The sequence below is a fragment of the Camellia sinensis genome, chromosome 6 (assembly GCF_055761805.1).
Source record: "Camellia sinensis isolate YWXY chromosome 6, ASM5576180v1, whole genome shotgun sequence".
Taxonomy (NCBI): Eukaryota; Viridiplantae; Streptophyta; class Magnoliopsida; order Ericales; family Theaceae; genus Camellia; species Camellia sinensis.
The window spans coordinates 203259644-203276378 of NC_138966.1; positions in this window are offsets into that span (position 1 = coordinate 203259644).

Sequence of the window (16735 nt, forward strand, 5' to 3'; positions counted from 1 at the left end):
GACAAGCCTCCGGCAAACCGTTCAGGAATGGCAGATGGCAAACACTGTGTTCCTAGGCGCACCAATGCACATGCAATGCAAAGAAACACATAAGCGAAATCAAAACAGGATATCACGAGTTCGAGTCAAGCTCTCTAAAACTCCCCAGCGGAGTCGCCAGAAACTGTAACAAGTCCGCGGGGGACCTCGCTACAGTTCGGACTCGACTTGAGTCACGGTTCTTAATCTGAACCAAAGAGTCCAAATCTGACAAACCGTTTTGAGAAACAGATTTTTTTTTGAAAAAGTAGTGCCAAACATGGACTGCTTTGCCAGATACAGAGTCGCCACCTAAATATTTTTTATGGGAGAACTTAGGAAACCCTGACTCGGTGTCGAAGGCCACATGTCCGTCATCACCGGAGTTGTCTCGGCTCGGGAGCTTGGGTACGATCGGGGAAGGTCGGCTATGAGCACCCCCTTTCGCCCGGTCCGAAGACCGGCCTCTATTAACCGTGATATCCAGTTTTGAAAACGTTTATGTATTCTTATTCCAATTATTAGCCTAAGATTACTATGTTATGCGCGCAGCAAACAAGTATAGACCAAATTGCCCAAATTGGAACAAAACATTCTATGTTCATTTTGAAAATGGTTTGCTACTCGTAAGTAGGCTAAAATGCAGGTTTTGCCACCCTCAAGTGGGTTTTTTTAGAAAAGACGGTTTTGCCACTATCTAGTGGGCTTAAAACAAATATAGTTTTAACGCATTATCCCAATTTAAGCAGTTTGACCTCCACCCACAGGCATTCAAGCAATTTATCTCATGTAAACACTTAGCCGCATGGCAAGCATACTTTTATGGCAACATTCACACGCATGTTGGATGCTAAAGCATAACCACTTACATTGTACTCCGTGCCAAAACAATAAACTAGTTAGCAAATATGCGTGTCCTAGTTCATGTTATTTTGCCTAATGCAACACATACAAGATGCAATTTTAGTTAGGCTCGGTTAACCTAAATATGGCATATGATATGCAACCAACTGTTCCATGTATTCAATTTTGGAATTTGAAAATACGAATGCGGTTAGTATGATGTACCGAGCCCGGTGCATGCCAACAGATGCATGAATGCACGCGTGCATATCATAAGGTGTGCTAATCTCAAAAATGCCCTAATCTACTATTATAAGCAGATAAATAAAAGGGAAGAAAGAAATGGGGATTGGAAGACATACACACACTCACCCACACTTATTACATGTTTACCCTCACTCAGAGGGTTCGAATTAATATTACAGTCCCAAAATAATGAACAAATAAAATTATTACAAAATTTCTCTAATTAATTAAAAAAAGGGAGCAAAAGGAAAGAAGAGGGTAGCCACAGCCTTTGCCTCGGGGTGCGCGGATGATGCATGCTCGAGTCCGTCCTGCCCGGAAAACCCGTACTATACTCTTGTCGCCTCTGTTTGTACTGCCTTATCCTTCTGAAAATTGCCAAAGTACTGGAACAAGCTCCTTGCATCCTGCAGAGCACCACCGGCCAGACAGAATTGCCACCGGCACTTCAAAATTATCATCGGCACTTTATCGGATTCATCGGCATTCCAGATAGTGCCGGTCGGCACTAAATTCTGCCGGTCGGCAGAAACTTCCTGCAGAAGACAATCTGACAGCAAACAGAGAACAGACAGTGCATAGCATGGAGTTTTTGGACACATGTAAGCATGGTCCTACTTCTTATCATATTTTGAACTCAAAGAAGCATGACTTTCGATCCTTGAACCATCAATGGTACATGGTGAGTCAAAGGATCGAATTTGCCATTTGATATGAAAATGTATGCAACAAATAACATGAAAACCGGGGCCTTATCAGGGTGGAGTCAAAGGTCTCGATGACCGGGGATCAAGGCACATTACATCACTTGAAGTATGAATGGTCCTTGACCCCCGCACTTGGTTTGACACCCCAAACCAAGTAAATGCAATGCATGTAATGCTCACAAGCCTCAAATGTGTCATGCCACCAAGATGTAAAACATAACAAGCAATATGCAACTATCATGACAAAATGTATGATACCAAGCACACAAGATACAAACATGATGCAAACATGGAGCAAATTGACCATGGAATTGATGTGCTACAAAGCTTAATGGAACAAATATGCAACAAACATGGAGCAAGCATGCAAGAGGGCTTGAAGTGGCAAAGGGGCAGGCCCTTACCCTTCTCAAAACAGTGGCCAAAAGTGCTTAAAATGATAGACAATCAACTCATGTTAACAAGAAAACTTATGGTCCCAAAGCTAAGGCACTAAAGGAGACAACTTACCCCCACCAACATGGCCATTCATGGCATGATTAAAACAAGTAAAAACAGAATTTATGCATGCAAGATAGGACCCCAAAAACTCCTAATATGGCAACTAAAATAAATCCCATGAAACAAATACACCAAGGCTCATTCTTAGGCATAGGAAGACACACCCTCAGGATATGAAAAAGACCATGCATGCACACATGTAGGCATGATTCTTGGACTAAAAAGAAAGTCCTTAGATGATATTAAACCAAGAGGGTAATCACAAACATATATGCTAGAGGCCATCATGCTCAAAGCTTTTAAGCTAAAATACAAAGCAACCCTAACAAACATGTCAAGCATGGCTAAATGGATAACCAATAAACCTTAAGCATGGAAAAACATCACCAAGAACTTCATGGAACTAAGCCAACTCTCACAAGAATCATGGCCTAACCATGATGTGCACTTTTAAGCAAAGTAGAACAATACAAAACAAGTATTACAAGCATGCAAGGAGGCACAAGTTTGACCAAAAACAGAGATTATATATGACCTAAGATGCCTAAAAAAATGCTGGAATGAAGCCAAGAAACATCAAGCACACATGCTACCCTCTTGAGCCCAAAAAGCAAAGAAACAAAACCATAAAGGGAGAGGGGTGTCCCTCCCCTATGCAAGACTTCAAACCAACTTTTTTGACACTAAAATACACTGATTTTTGGTGATGAAAAGATCAAAATGCTGAAGTGAACAAAACCTTATCAAAAGGGTACCAAAATAGGCTAAACAAGGCCTATGAGGGTGAGTTTGCAATCTAACCACAAAGTGACCTTAATGAAAGTGTTAGAGCAGGAAAATATGAGCCTTTTTTATGTTATACACAAGAGCCAAAACAATAAACAAAATAGGTAGAAAACCAATGCAAGTTTGGGGAATAAAAGGGAAGATGCTCACCCTTGAAGAACCCTTGAAGAGCAAATGGTCTAACCTCCTTCTTTGGATCAAAACCAGTCCAAAACTCAAGAAACAACTCCCCCAAGTCCCTCAATCTCGGACTAAGGTGTAATGGTGTGTGTAATGGTGCAAAAGTAAGGTAAAACACACCTTTTGGGCCAAGAAACACACACAAGAAGGGAGAGGGAGAGAGGTATAGAGATAATATGTATCTATATCTCTAAAGGCTGATTTTTGCTTCTGTTTTTCTAACCTAGAACCAAGAGGAAAGCCTCTCTCTTATAGGACTCCCTCTTGCAAAGCTTATTCAACAAGCTTGGCTAGAGGGAAATCCCTCCATACACGTGTATGGAGGGGAAAGGAGTTGGTGCCAGCTATCACAGCTGGCACAAAATATCTCCATAAAGTGGAGGAATAGTGGTCGGCTGCCCAAAAAAGCTATTTCGGCAAAAAACAGTGCCGACCGGCAACAAATTATGCCGACTGGCAATAAAATGTGCCGACCGGCAAACAAAAGTGCCGATGGAAGAAAAAGACCAGCCGGTGGCCTCCAGCCACTGCCGGTGGTGTATGGGGATGTCTCACAAGGCATTCCCTGCCCCTCTAAGGCAAAACAAAAGTGTTTGGTGCAAAACCAGACACTAAACAGTCGAGTTCGGGGATCTTGAGGCAAGGCGCGCGAGCCGAGACCTCCGGGAACTCCAAACGAACACAAACATGGAAGATTACCGTGTGTTCAAACAGTGACGTCCAAGTCTTGAGGATGGTCAAAAATGGGGTGTCTACACCAACCCTTTTGCCAAACCAAGCCTACAAACCGCCAGCCCTGCCCGAGCTCAGGGCAGAACTTTCACCCCTCTCTATATGAGCCTGACTAGCGCACTAAAAATCTTAATGGAAAGAGGATATCTCAAACCCCTCGATCCTCAACCTTTGCCTAACCCACTCCCAGCCAGACATAACCCCTCCAAGTACTATGTGTACCATCAGCAACGCGGTCATGGCACCGATCGTTGCTACCGCCTGCGTCATGAGGTCCAAAATCTCATCGACAACAGGACGATAGCTCCACCTTCAGACCCCAATGACCAAACATCTCCTGCCCACCTCAATCTCATCCATATACTACCATCCACCTTCGACCCCAACATATACATCACCCCGGCCCACCTACCCAAGCCTGAGGTGTTCATTCCAGAAAGCATGGACTTATGCATGATGGATGCACCTAGACCCCAATCATCTCAAACCTGTGAGCCCACTACTTCTGAGCTGAAGAGAATGATCGAAGATCTTCAGAGAACTGTGACAAATCTGGCCTCTGAGACATTGGCTCCCTCATCGACCACATCACATACCGGGAATTTCATGACAAAAGGCTCCCCAATCTTAGGACGGGTTGCATTTGAAGAAGGTTGATCCCTTGGCAAAGTGGGGGCGAGTGGTAAGAACAGGGTAGGGACAGGAATTGGTCCCCATGAACACCTTCAACAGGCAGTTGAGGCTTTGAAGGCCGAAGGACTAAACAAACAGCAAGAGCTTGCAGTGGTTGCAAAAACTGTGGATGATACTTTTGCCACTCAAGTTGGGGGTATTCTGAATCAAGGGGCAAGCCGAGAAAAGAGATGTTGTACTAGAAACACCCCTTTCAACTCCAATCCTACACTCGGAAGAGATCATCAAAAGTCAGCACCTACCGACCCTTTCGCTGGTATATCCAACACGACCAGCTCACAACCTGCCAAATACCCACCTCGGGGCCAGAGGGTGTTCACCCCACTGGACATGTCTCTGTCAATGGCCCTGGGGGTCCTGATCGAAAAGGGGCATCTAAAGCCCCTGGAGCCGCGGCCATTACTGAATAAACTTCCTCTCTCCCACAACTCGGCGAAGTACTGTGTCTGTCATCAACAAGCTAGCCATGACACTGACATGTGTCTTCGTCTTCACCATGAAATACAAGATCTGATTGATAAAAAGGTCATCTTCGCGTCAGGTCCTGTAAAGTCTATCAGCACTGGATCGGTGAACTTGGGAGGATAATGTAACCATGTGATCGGGGGATGAACCGCCTACGGATGGCGCCCAGTTTACTCCAGATATGGTGGATGGCATGCACTGTTTTGAGCACATTTGCGAATGTTGTTAATTTGTACGTTCTGACTTGGGTATTGGGTTAGTCTTGTTGTTTTGTACAGAGTCAGTCTTTTCTTACTGAGTCAGTTGGGTCTGTCTTGTTGTACCGAGTCAGTCCTATTTTGTTGGAGTCGGGTGATTTCAGGGGTGTTACCTCGGACATCACTTGCTTGTTTTGTGTTTGTCTTTTCATTTTCTTTTGAGTCTGTTTCTGCCTTGGAGCCAATAATGCCAACAGATTTGAATAAACAGCAGTGATTTTCACATTCTTGTGTTCGCTTCTACCTTGTGCCAGTTGTGCCAGAAGTTCTGAATGAAATGGCAGTGCTTTTCGCCTACTTTTCTGTGCCTCGAACTCATTGCATTGACCTAAGTTTTTCAAAACCTTTTGAACACTATGATGAAAATGAAGAGGAAAGAATTCCTCGGGATTTGTAAAAATTTGATCAATTGAGAGAAAGAGAGGCATGCTAAGCCCTTAATGAATGAAATCATGTTTGTTAATGTGAGTACCGAGAAGGATCCTGGCTTGATCCAGATTGGTTCTACATTGTCTTCCGCACGAGCGATTAGTCGATTTCTTAAAAGATTTCAAAAAATGTTTTGCTCAGTCCTACGAAGACTTGTGTGGAATCGCTCTTGAGATTGTGCAGCTTAGGATCGCTCTCAGCCTCGAGACTCGACCCCCCTTTGCTTTCAAACCTTGAACCTTAACTCAGAATGTTCGACGGTCAATCGCAATGTGAGGCCTGTGTGGCCAGATTCGAAGCAGCCCTCGACCTAGGGGCAGAAAAATGTCAGATGTGCTCGAAGAGCCGAAGATGGATCATCTTGCAAATCAATGAAGACTGGCACGAATGCCAAATCCCAGAAGGGAGGAAAGAAGAAAGTTTGTGCTGAAGGACAACTGAATTCCTATCCACAACACTAGGGGTAAATGCAGCCCCCATTGGATGGACTCCTACATCATCAGTGAACATCAGCCATTCTCCTGGATTTAGATGACTTCAGGATCTCAAAACCATTTGACATGGACAAAGCTACACTTTTACCCTTGAGAGGCTCGCTGGGCCAAAAACCCAGAAGGGCGACCCAGGCAAACGTTAGAGCAAGAAAAAAAAGAGAAAAGAAAAAATATACGAAGAATGAAAAAAAAAAAAGATGAAAAAACATGAAAAGAAATAAAAAGAATTGAAAAGAAAAGAAAAACATAGCTCGCAAGGTCGAAAACCCAGAAGGGTGGCCATGGCAAAAGTTAGAGAGTAAAAAGTGAAAGGTTAATACCCGAGTGTACCTTAACCCGAACTACGTAAGGCTTGATTCCCATCTTTGGGATATGTAGGCAACTTTATTCTGAAGTCCAGTCGTAAAACACTTCAAATTCGACTGTGTCCATGTGATGGTTCTGGTCATCTTTGTCTTCTCTGTATCTGAGGATTTGGTTGTGTTCGTCACTCTGAGGACTAAACTATAATGCGTTGCGGTGCCATTCAAACAAAGGGCAACTTTCCGTTGCCATTCAATGCGCTGCGGTGCCATTCAAATAGGGGGAAACTCTCCGTTACCATGCAGCTCTCTTCAAGCAAGGGGTAATTTTCCTTCGGATCTGAGGTTGTGCATCTCAAGAGTAAGTTCCGTATTGGTCGAGCAATGGCCATTTGCAAAAATATTTTTTGAGAATTTTTACTGAGGTTGACTGATTCTCTCAAAAATTATTCCACTTTTTCCAAAACTGGACCCCTTTTCTTGGACCCGAAAAAGGAAAATTTTTAATGCCCATAACCTGACTTGCATGATTTCAAATCAGAAAATCGAACAAGCATGTTAATTTAACTCTCATATTGGTCAAATTGTTTTAGTAGAAAACCAAAACAAAAATAGTCAAAAATGATGAACTAGGGGCACAGTTGAGTCAGGCTTCCTGTCTTTTTCCCATTGTCAATGCATTCGCTAGAAAGGGCACCATACTTGCCAAGAAGGGCACTCTCCCTGCTAGAAAAGGGCACAGCTGAAACTGTCAACAAAGGGGCTGAAAGCTCTCTCATCCTCCAAGCAACGAGGTATCAAGCCAAGTGCAAAGCACGAATTGGAATGGACCAAGATACTCTACTCCCTCATCCAGGGCATCGACTACATGTCACCGGAAGAAATGGCCGCGAGCTGATAATGCTGGGCATGAACCCACAACTTCCTGTTTATCCATTAAACCATCCAGGGAAGGGATAAAAAATGAGAGATTAAAGAATAGAGAGATGTGCGCTGAGAGAAAAAGTGAGGACAAGGTCTTTTTCAGAAAAAAACTGAGCCTGAGGGCAGAGTGATGTGAGAATCACAAATAAGAAAGGGTGGGACACAATACCCGGAGAAACTGGCTCCTCGTGCACCGAGGGGTCTCTTGCCTTTGTAACACAGCTGAGTGTTGTGTTTGTGCGTTTTTGTTTGTCTCGATTCTTGTTTTAAGTCGTTTGAGTGTCAATAGATGTTTAGGTCATTTTACCTTGTTTTTCCTTTGTTGAGTTGTGTTTAGGTTGTTCTACCTTTGTTTTCCATTGTTGAGTCGTTTTGGCTGTGGTTAGTTGTAGGCTCAATACCCGGTTGAGAACCCTTTTCTCATTTCAATTTCAAAAATTATTTTGTGCTCAGAGTGCCTTGTCGTTCTCCACATTTGTGCAAAGTAGGATTGGTTCTTTCATAAAGCCACAGGGTTCAACCTAGGTCATGTCAGAATAGTAAAACAAGGACCTATCTGAAGCTATTTAGGTTTCGGACTGCAAAGCAAAAGAAAAAAGGGGAAATTTGGAGCATCTTAACATGTTTCAACTTTAGCAAAATCCGAGACTGCATTCTAGGTGCACCTTCTCAGGCCTCGCCGTTTCTCTGGAGTATGAGTGTATCTCAACCCCATGTGTAAGCCTGCTTCAAGTCAGAATGGCAGTCCAAGCAGCACCTGAGGGTTTCACATGCAGATGTTATCTCTCGCCAATATGAACAGGGTGTGCCCTTTTTGAGTTGAGTGTGTTGCGAAGTCCTCTAAGAGACAAATCAAAGCACCAAAGTACATATTTGATGCTCCTCTATTGCATAGAATGTGAACTTTTATATACACTGTTGTTGCATGCGTGCCGCGCATCGTTATGATTCATGCATAGAATATGCTTGTCTTCGATTCCGCATAGAATATGTTTTGCTTGTCTCATACATAGAATATGCTTTCAATATTGCATAGAATGTGCTTCCATACTTGCATAGAAAATGCTCGTATCTGTTGCGTAGAAAATGCCCCCATACTTGCATAGAAGATGCATTTTATCGCACTGTCTTGTGCGCTTACACTTTGTATCTCACTAGCACTGTCTTGTGCATCTTGTGGTTGTATCTCACTCACACCATCTTGTGCATTGCATATCACTCGCACTGTTTAGCATATCGCACTGTTTAGTATATTTCAAATCACTCGCGCTGTTTAGCGTATCACACTGTTTAGTGCATTTCAAATCACTCGCGCTGTTTAGCGTATCGCACTGTGTAGTGCATTTCAAATCACTCACGCTGTTTAGCGTATCGCACTGTTAGTGCATTTCAAATCAATCGCGCTGTTTAGTGTATTGCACTGTTTTGTGCAGTTTACATTCGCGCTATTTTGCACATTGCATTATTTTGTGCAGTTTACATTCGCGCTATTTTGTGCATTGCACTGTTTTGTGCAGTTTATCATTTGTGCTATTTTGCGCATCTCAATCACACTGTTTTGTGTAGTTTACATTCGCGCTATTTTGCGCGTCGTACTGTCCTGTGCATTACATTCATTCGTGCTATTTTGCGCACCTCAATCGCACTGTCTTGTGCTTTACATATCACATCACGCTATTTTGCACACCTCTCCACACTTGTTAGTGCATTGCATCGCGCTATCTTGCGCACCTTATCTGTATCGCACTGTTTTGTGCATTCACCCTGCTCATACTGTTTTGTACACCTTTAGCATCGCACTATTTTGTGCATCTGGTTAGCACTGTTTTGTGCATTTGCTCTGCATCGCACTGTCTTTTGCACATTGTATTTTTGTATCATTCGCACTGTCTTATACACTTTCTGGTCTAGGAGACCTTAAATCCTCTGGTCTAGGAGACCTTAAATCCTCTAAAGGTGCAATTCCTTTGGTGTTTGTCGTGCCCGAACGACTTCTGGTGGTCTGGTATAGCCATCTACCTGTGTTTGCGGTGAGTTCCTAGGAGACCAACTGAGACGGTGGAAACTAGAGTTCGAATGGCTCTTGCCTAAAATGCAAAGGTTCGGAATTTTCGAGACTAAAGTCTAGTTTAAATACCCAGAGGTATATCCTCGGCTTGAAATCTATATGGCAACCCCATAGATTGAGATAGCATGTGTATGCACCTCAATTCTGGATACTGAACCAACCTAGTCTGTCACCCTGTTGGAGAATAGGGAAAGCTGCGACCATAGTCAGGGAGAAAAGTAGTACCTGTGGTTCAACCAAGAAAAAGCGAGAGATCCCCAGCAACATAAGGTACGTCATTGCCAATTGCCCCTGTAAAGTACTTTCACTTCCTAGCTATTACATTGCATTTTAACTATTACATTGCATTGCATTGCATAGCATAAATCCTGAATTATCAAACCGGCTTCGCGCAGCGTATAAGTCCAATTTTCAAACCGACTTCACGTAGCGTATAAGTCCAATTATTGAAATCTTCCTGCATAATATTTTGCATCCTGCCCCTGAACTACGCTAGTTTGATTCCTGGCAATAGGATACGTAGGCAGCTTGCGGGCGTAACCATTTATTTATCCGTACTTTGTTTGTTTGTCCAAGTCTTCAGCCTTGTCAAAAATGGGTCGTCTCTGGGCTTTGACATTCACTTCCGTCACTTCTTGACTTCCGAGTTCTGTCAAAGAGGGGCAACTATAGACACCCCATTTTTGACCGCCCTTAAGACTTGGGCACTATTAATGATTTACTTGATGGAGAAAGGTGTGTAGGGCAAAGGTTCAGTTTCTTCGGCAAGGAGAGAGTCAAGTCTCAACTTCATACCTTTTTTTTTGGACCAAAACAATCTTGATCAAAAGATTTTAGACTTGAAATCCTCTCTTTCAAAACGTTTTGAAAATAAAGTTCTATGATGTTTCGACGCTCGCAATTTGTTAAATGTCGCGCTTTTCGATAAACCGAGCAAGGGCAAAGTGGAAATGAATGAAAGAGAGATGAGATATTTGAAAAATCTTTCAAAACCCCTTGTTCGAGGGTTTGGAGTTGAAGAAAAGAAGAGTGGAGAGAAGAAACCTAGTTGAGGAAGAGGATGGGCATGAATCGCTAAAAGAGAGTCGAGCAGTCATCGCTAAATTAGGCTTATCTATCTATACACTTGGATTTAAGCTATGAGGATACCACCGTTGGAAAGAAGACTTCTGGGGCTTCATTTTGCACTCAAGAATCTCCTAAAGCCAAGTCCGTACGGGGGAGATATGGTTGGTTGAAGTAGGGCATCAATCCGATTGGACCGAATCTGCGCGGCTTCACCAAAACAGGCATAACTTTTTGCACAGATGGAATTTTAATGCAAGGTTTGCGCCATTAGAAAAATAACTTCTGGGGATTCATCATAGATGGTGGCCGACCACCTTGACCCTTTTGACCTGTTCGGCTGACCAGGTCAAGTGGTTGGCCGACCACTTGAACTGGTCGGCCTGCTCTCTCCTTGTTTGTCTCAATGAGTGTGTTCCAGCTGTGCCAGCTGGAAGGCATTTGCTGTATGTGTTGCATTAGCCATCTTAACATGAACTAGGATCATGAATTGATTACTAACTAGTTTCTGTTTTGGCTTGGAGTACTCGGTAAGTATTTATGCTTTAGCATCCTTGCATGTGTGTGAGTGACTGCCATGATAGCATGCTTACTATGAGGCTATGTGCTTATGTGATATACCTGCCTGAATGCTTGTGGGTGAAGGTTGGGTTGCTTGAGTTGGGATAATTCGTCGAAACCCGTGTTTTAGTCTACTTGCGAGTAGCAAACTTCAATCCATTTTCAAAACAAACGGATGTGCGATGCTTTGTTCCAACTTAGGCAATCCAGTCTATACTTGTATGCTGTGCGCATCACATAGTAAATCTGGGCTAATAACCGGAATAAGAGCACATAATGTTTTCAAAACTCGATATCATGGTTAGTAGAGGCCGATCTTTGATCGGGCGAGCGGGGGTGCTCACGAAGTGACCTTCCCCAATCGTACCCAAGTTCCCGAGCCGATGCAACTTTGGTGATGACGGACACGTGGCCTTACGCAAACGAGTCAAGGTTTCCTAAATTTCCCAAAATAAAATATTTAGGTGGCAACTCTGTATCTGGCAAAGCAGTCCATGTTTGGCACTTCTTTCTAAAAATCTGTTTTCCAAAACGATTTGCCAGGTTTGGACTCTTTGATGATTCATCGGTCTTGTATTGCACTCTGTGAGATTAGATACAGGACCGTGACTTTTGAGTCTGAACTGTAGTGAGTCCAACGAACAAAACGGGATTTCCCTCCCGGGACGTTCGGGGATGTCTACAGCCGCCGATAAGGCCTTCAATTTACAATTCGAAACTTAAAACATGACCAGATAATTCAATGACAAACAAATAGAAACGCATTTAACTAACACACTCAATCAATCAGTTCATAATGTCAGTCTAATCAGTTACTAATCATAGATTAGCACTAATCAGTGGTATTATCAGTAAACAGTGGTGAGGGTTGTCACAGTCTCCCCTCCTTACAAAGAGTTTCGTCCTCCAAACTCGAATTACCTTCATTTTGGAAGAATACCGGATCCAGAGGGAACAATTCAGGATATCTCTTGATCATATCGTCTTCCCTTTCCCAAGTGGCATATACGCCACCATGGTTTTGCCAATCAACTTTCACTAGCAGAATCTCTTTGTTCCTTAACTTCTTGATTCGTCTGTTTACAATCTGAATAGGCCGTTCATCATTAGTGTAGTCATCACTTAGTACTTCACGGGTAGGCTCGATCATATAGAAGGGATCCCAGAGGTAATCCCTCAACATTGAAATATGGAACAGGTTATGCATATGTTCCATTTTAGGAGGAAGCGCTACTTGATACGCCACTGGATTAATCTTCTCAATAATCTCATATAGTCCGACATATCTCGGCACTAACTTACCCTTGACTCCAAAACGAGTCTGGCCTTTCATCGGTGTCACTTTAACAAAAACGTGATCACCTACTTCATATTCTCTGTCTCGCCTTCGGACATCCGCATAACTTTTCAGTCGGCTTTGTGCGGTTTTCAATCTCTGTTGAATCAGTTTCACCTTTTATGTGGTTTCCTGTACAATCTCGGGCCTAAGCAAAGGCCCATCTCCAACTTCTGCCCAGCAAATTAGAGATCAACATTTCCTGCCATACAAAGCTTCGAAAGGCGCCATACCAATACTTAAATGAAAACTATTGTTGTAGGCAAATTCAGCCAGCGGTAAGTGGCTTTCCCAATTTCCCTGAAAATCAAGGACACACATTCTCAGTAAATCCTCCAGAGTATGGATGGTTCTTTCTGACTGGCTATCTGTCTGAAGATGGTATGCACTACTCAGTCTCAATTCAGTACCCAATACTGTCTGTAGGCTTTGCCAGAATCTCGATGTAAACTTCGAGTCCCTATCAGAAACAATGGACACAGGCACTCCATGCAATCTAACAATCTCATCAATATAGATTATAGCCAATTTGTCCACATTATAAATTGTTTTGACAGGTAAGAAGTGAGTAGATTTAGTCAGTCTATCAACAATAACCCAAATTAAGTCCATACCTTTACTGGAGCGAGGTAAACCAACAATGAAATCCATGGTGATATGTTCCCATTTCCACTCCGGTATCGGTAAGGGTTGCAGTAAGCCTACGGGTCGTTGATGTTCGACTTTGACTTGTTAGCAATGAAGACATTTCGATACAAAATCAGCAATCTCTTTCTTCATTCCCGGCCACCAGAAATTCAGTTTCAAGTCTTGGTACATTTTTCGTATTCCCTGGATAGATAGACAGTTTTGAATTGTGGCCTTCTTGCAGAATTTTTCTTTTCAGTTCAGAATCACTCGGTACCCATAACCTTCCCTGAAATTTCAGTACATTGTCCTTAAATTTGAAACCCGGCCTCAGTTTAGATTCTCGTTCATCGATGATCTTCTTCAAGAAGTCATCCTGTTGCTGTTTTTCTTTAATCTCTTCAATAAGTGCCGGTTGAGCAGAAATAGCGGCTAAGGTTCCACCTTGTTCACGCAAAACAATCTCAACCTCAAATTTTTCAAGGTCACAAAGCAATTCTTTCTGCCCGGTGAGCAAACAGGCTAAATTTTTTATCGATTTTTGACTCAACGTATCGGCAACGGTGTTAGCTTTCCCTGGGTGGTACAAAATTTGTAGATCGTAGTCTTTTATCAGTTCTAACCATCTCTGTTGCCTCATGTTTAGTTCTTTCTGTGTGAAGAAGTATTTCAAACTCTTGTGGTCTGTATACACCTCACATGTTTCCCCATAAAGGTAGTGACGCCAGATTTTCAGTGCAAACACTATTGCAGCAAGTTCCAAATCATGGGTCGGGTAGTTCTTTTCATGTGGTCTCAGTTGTCGGGAAGCATACGCAATCACTTTACCATTCTGCATTAAAACACATCCCAAACCCTTATAAGAAGCATCACTAAATATAGTATAACCATCTGTACCTGAGGTAGGGTAAGAATCGGTGCAGTCACAAGTTGAGTCTTTAACTCTTGAAAGGCTGATTCTCTCTGATCGGTACAGTCAAATGATGTCCCCTTTTGAGTCAATTGGGTCAGTGGTAGGGTAATTTTGGAGAAGTCTTTGACAAACCTTCTGTAATACCCGACTAAGCTTAGAAAACTTCGAACTTCGGTAACATTCGTCGGTCTAGGCCAATTCACTACTGCTTCAATTTTCTGCTGATCAACTGAAATTCCATCCTTACTGATTACATGCCCCAAGAACATAACATTTTCAAGCCAAAATTCACATTTTGTCAGTTTAGCATACAGTTTCTATTCTCTTAGGGTCTGTAGGGCAATTCTCAAATGATGTTCATGTTCTTCCGTGCTTTTGGAATAAATCAAAATGTCATCTATGAAAACAACTATAAATTCATCGAGGTATGGTTTGAAAATTCTGTTCATAAGATCCATAAATGCAGCAGGTGCATTGGTAACTCCGAAAGGCATAACTAAGAATTCATAATGTCCATACCTCGTTCGAAATGAAGTCTTTTCAATGTCCCCTGTCTTGACTTTCAACTGGTGGTATCCAGATCTAAGGTCAATTTTGGAGAACACTTGGGCACCCTGTAACTGGTCAAATAAATCATCAATACAAGGCAATGGATATTTATTTTTCACTGTTACCTTGTTCAGTTCACGGTAGTCAATGCAGAGTCTCAATGAGCCGTCTTTCTTTTTCACAAACAAAACTGGTGCGCCCCATGGTGAAGTACTGGGCCTAATGAACTTCTTATCTAGCAACTCTTGTAGCTGAACTTTCAGTTCTTTCAATTCAGTCGGTGCCATTCTGTAAGGAGCTTTAGACACTGGTTGTGTACCCGAAATCACATCAATAGTGAACTCAATCTCCCTATCAATCAAATCCCCTAGCAAATCATCTAGAAAAACATCTGGGAATTCTCTAACTATAGGAATACTGTTCACGTCAGTTTTAGCATCAGTAGGTATAGTCGATACACAACACAAATACCCTTTACACCTCTTTTTAATCAGTTTAAAAGCTTTTATGGATGAAATCAGGTATGGGAGAGGTACTACTCCAACTCTGTTAAACACAAATTCAGGCAATCCAGGTAGACGGAAAACAACTTGTTTTGTTACACAGTCTATGGTAGCATGATATTTTGTTAACCAGTCCATTCCCAATATCACATCAAAATGATCAATCTTCAATGGCAGTAAATCAATACAAATGAACATCCCCAACAATAATTTCACATGTAGGGTACATATAAGCACAAGTCATAGATCCTCCAACAGGTGAAGATACAGCTAACAGATAGTTCATAGGTTCCAGTGGTCTATTTAATTTTCGTGAAAAAGCATGCGATACATATGAATGTGTAGACCCCGAACCAATCAGAACATAAGCATTTTGAGCACAAATTGAGAGTATACCTGACACAACGGTCTCAGTATTCTGTACATCTCCCGGTACGAGTGCAAACACTTGGCCTTGCCTCATAGGCTCTTTTCTAGTAGCTTTGGGGTTGGGTTTCAATGGAGCAGTTGATGCTGCGGCGCTGGCTGCAGCTTTACTATTGCCCTGAGGAGCAGAAGGGCAATCTTTGACCATATGGCCCACCTTGCCATACCTGTAACAAGCACCTGAAATTTTATAGCAAACCCCTTCATGTTTCTTACCACATTCAGAACAGGGCAGTATGGAACTACTTCCCTGACTGGAACTGGTTGTTGACCCCGTATTTTGCTTTTTATTCGATGAACTGTTCTGGCCTTTCTTAAACTTGAAGCCTCGTCTCTTACCACACCACTCGGTCGCTGGTGCTTCAGTCTGTTTCAGTGCCTCAATGTTCGACTCAGCCATTATTGCTCGATCAAGAACATCTACATACTTCAGTAGTTTCAGAACATTGATTCTGTCAAGGATTTCAACATTAAGTCCGCCTTCAAACTTCCTGGCCTTTTTGTAATCGGTATCCACCATGTGTGGTGCATATCTGGCGAGTTCAGTGAATTTCGATTCGTACTCTGCTGCGGACATAATGCCTTGTTTTAGTTGTTCAAACTCAGTCACTTTTCTGTCCCTGACACACTGTGGAAAGTATTTCTCAAAGAAGACTCCCTTAAACTGAGCCCAAGTCATAACAGTGTCGGTGTCACGGACAAGCATCCACCACCTTCTGGCCTCCTCTTGCAAAGTAAAAGTGGCCAATAGGACCTTGTGTGCTTCAGAATACAGAAACACTTCAAATAACTTCTCTGTTTCTAGCACCCACGCTTCGGCCTTTAATGGTTCAAGGCCTCCTTGGAATGATGGTGGTTTCATTTTACTGAACTTCTGCGTTAGGGAAATTATGTCACCATTCACATTCGGTTCTAACTGTACCAGAAGAGGTGGGGGCTATTGGTTCTGTTGTTGTAGCCTCAAGGCCTCAGTCAACATTTCAACTGTTCTTTCGAGCCTTGCCATTCTGGCCTCAGATGATTCAGGTTCATCAGCATTTCTTGCGTTATCCATTTCACTACAGACAATTATGGCAATTATAAACATAGACAGTTGCATACTTAACATAT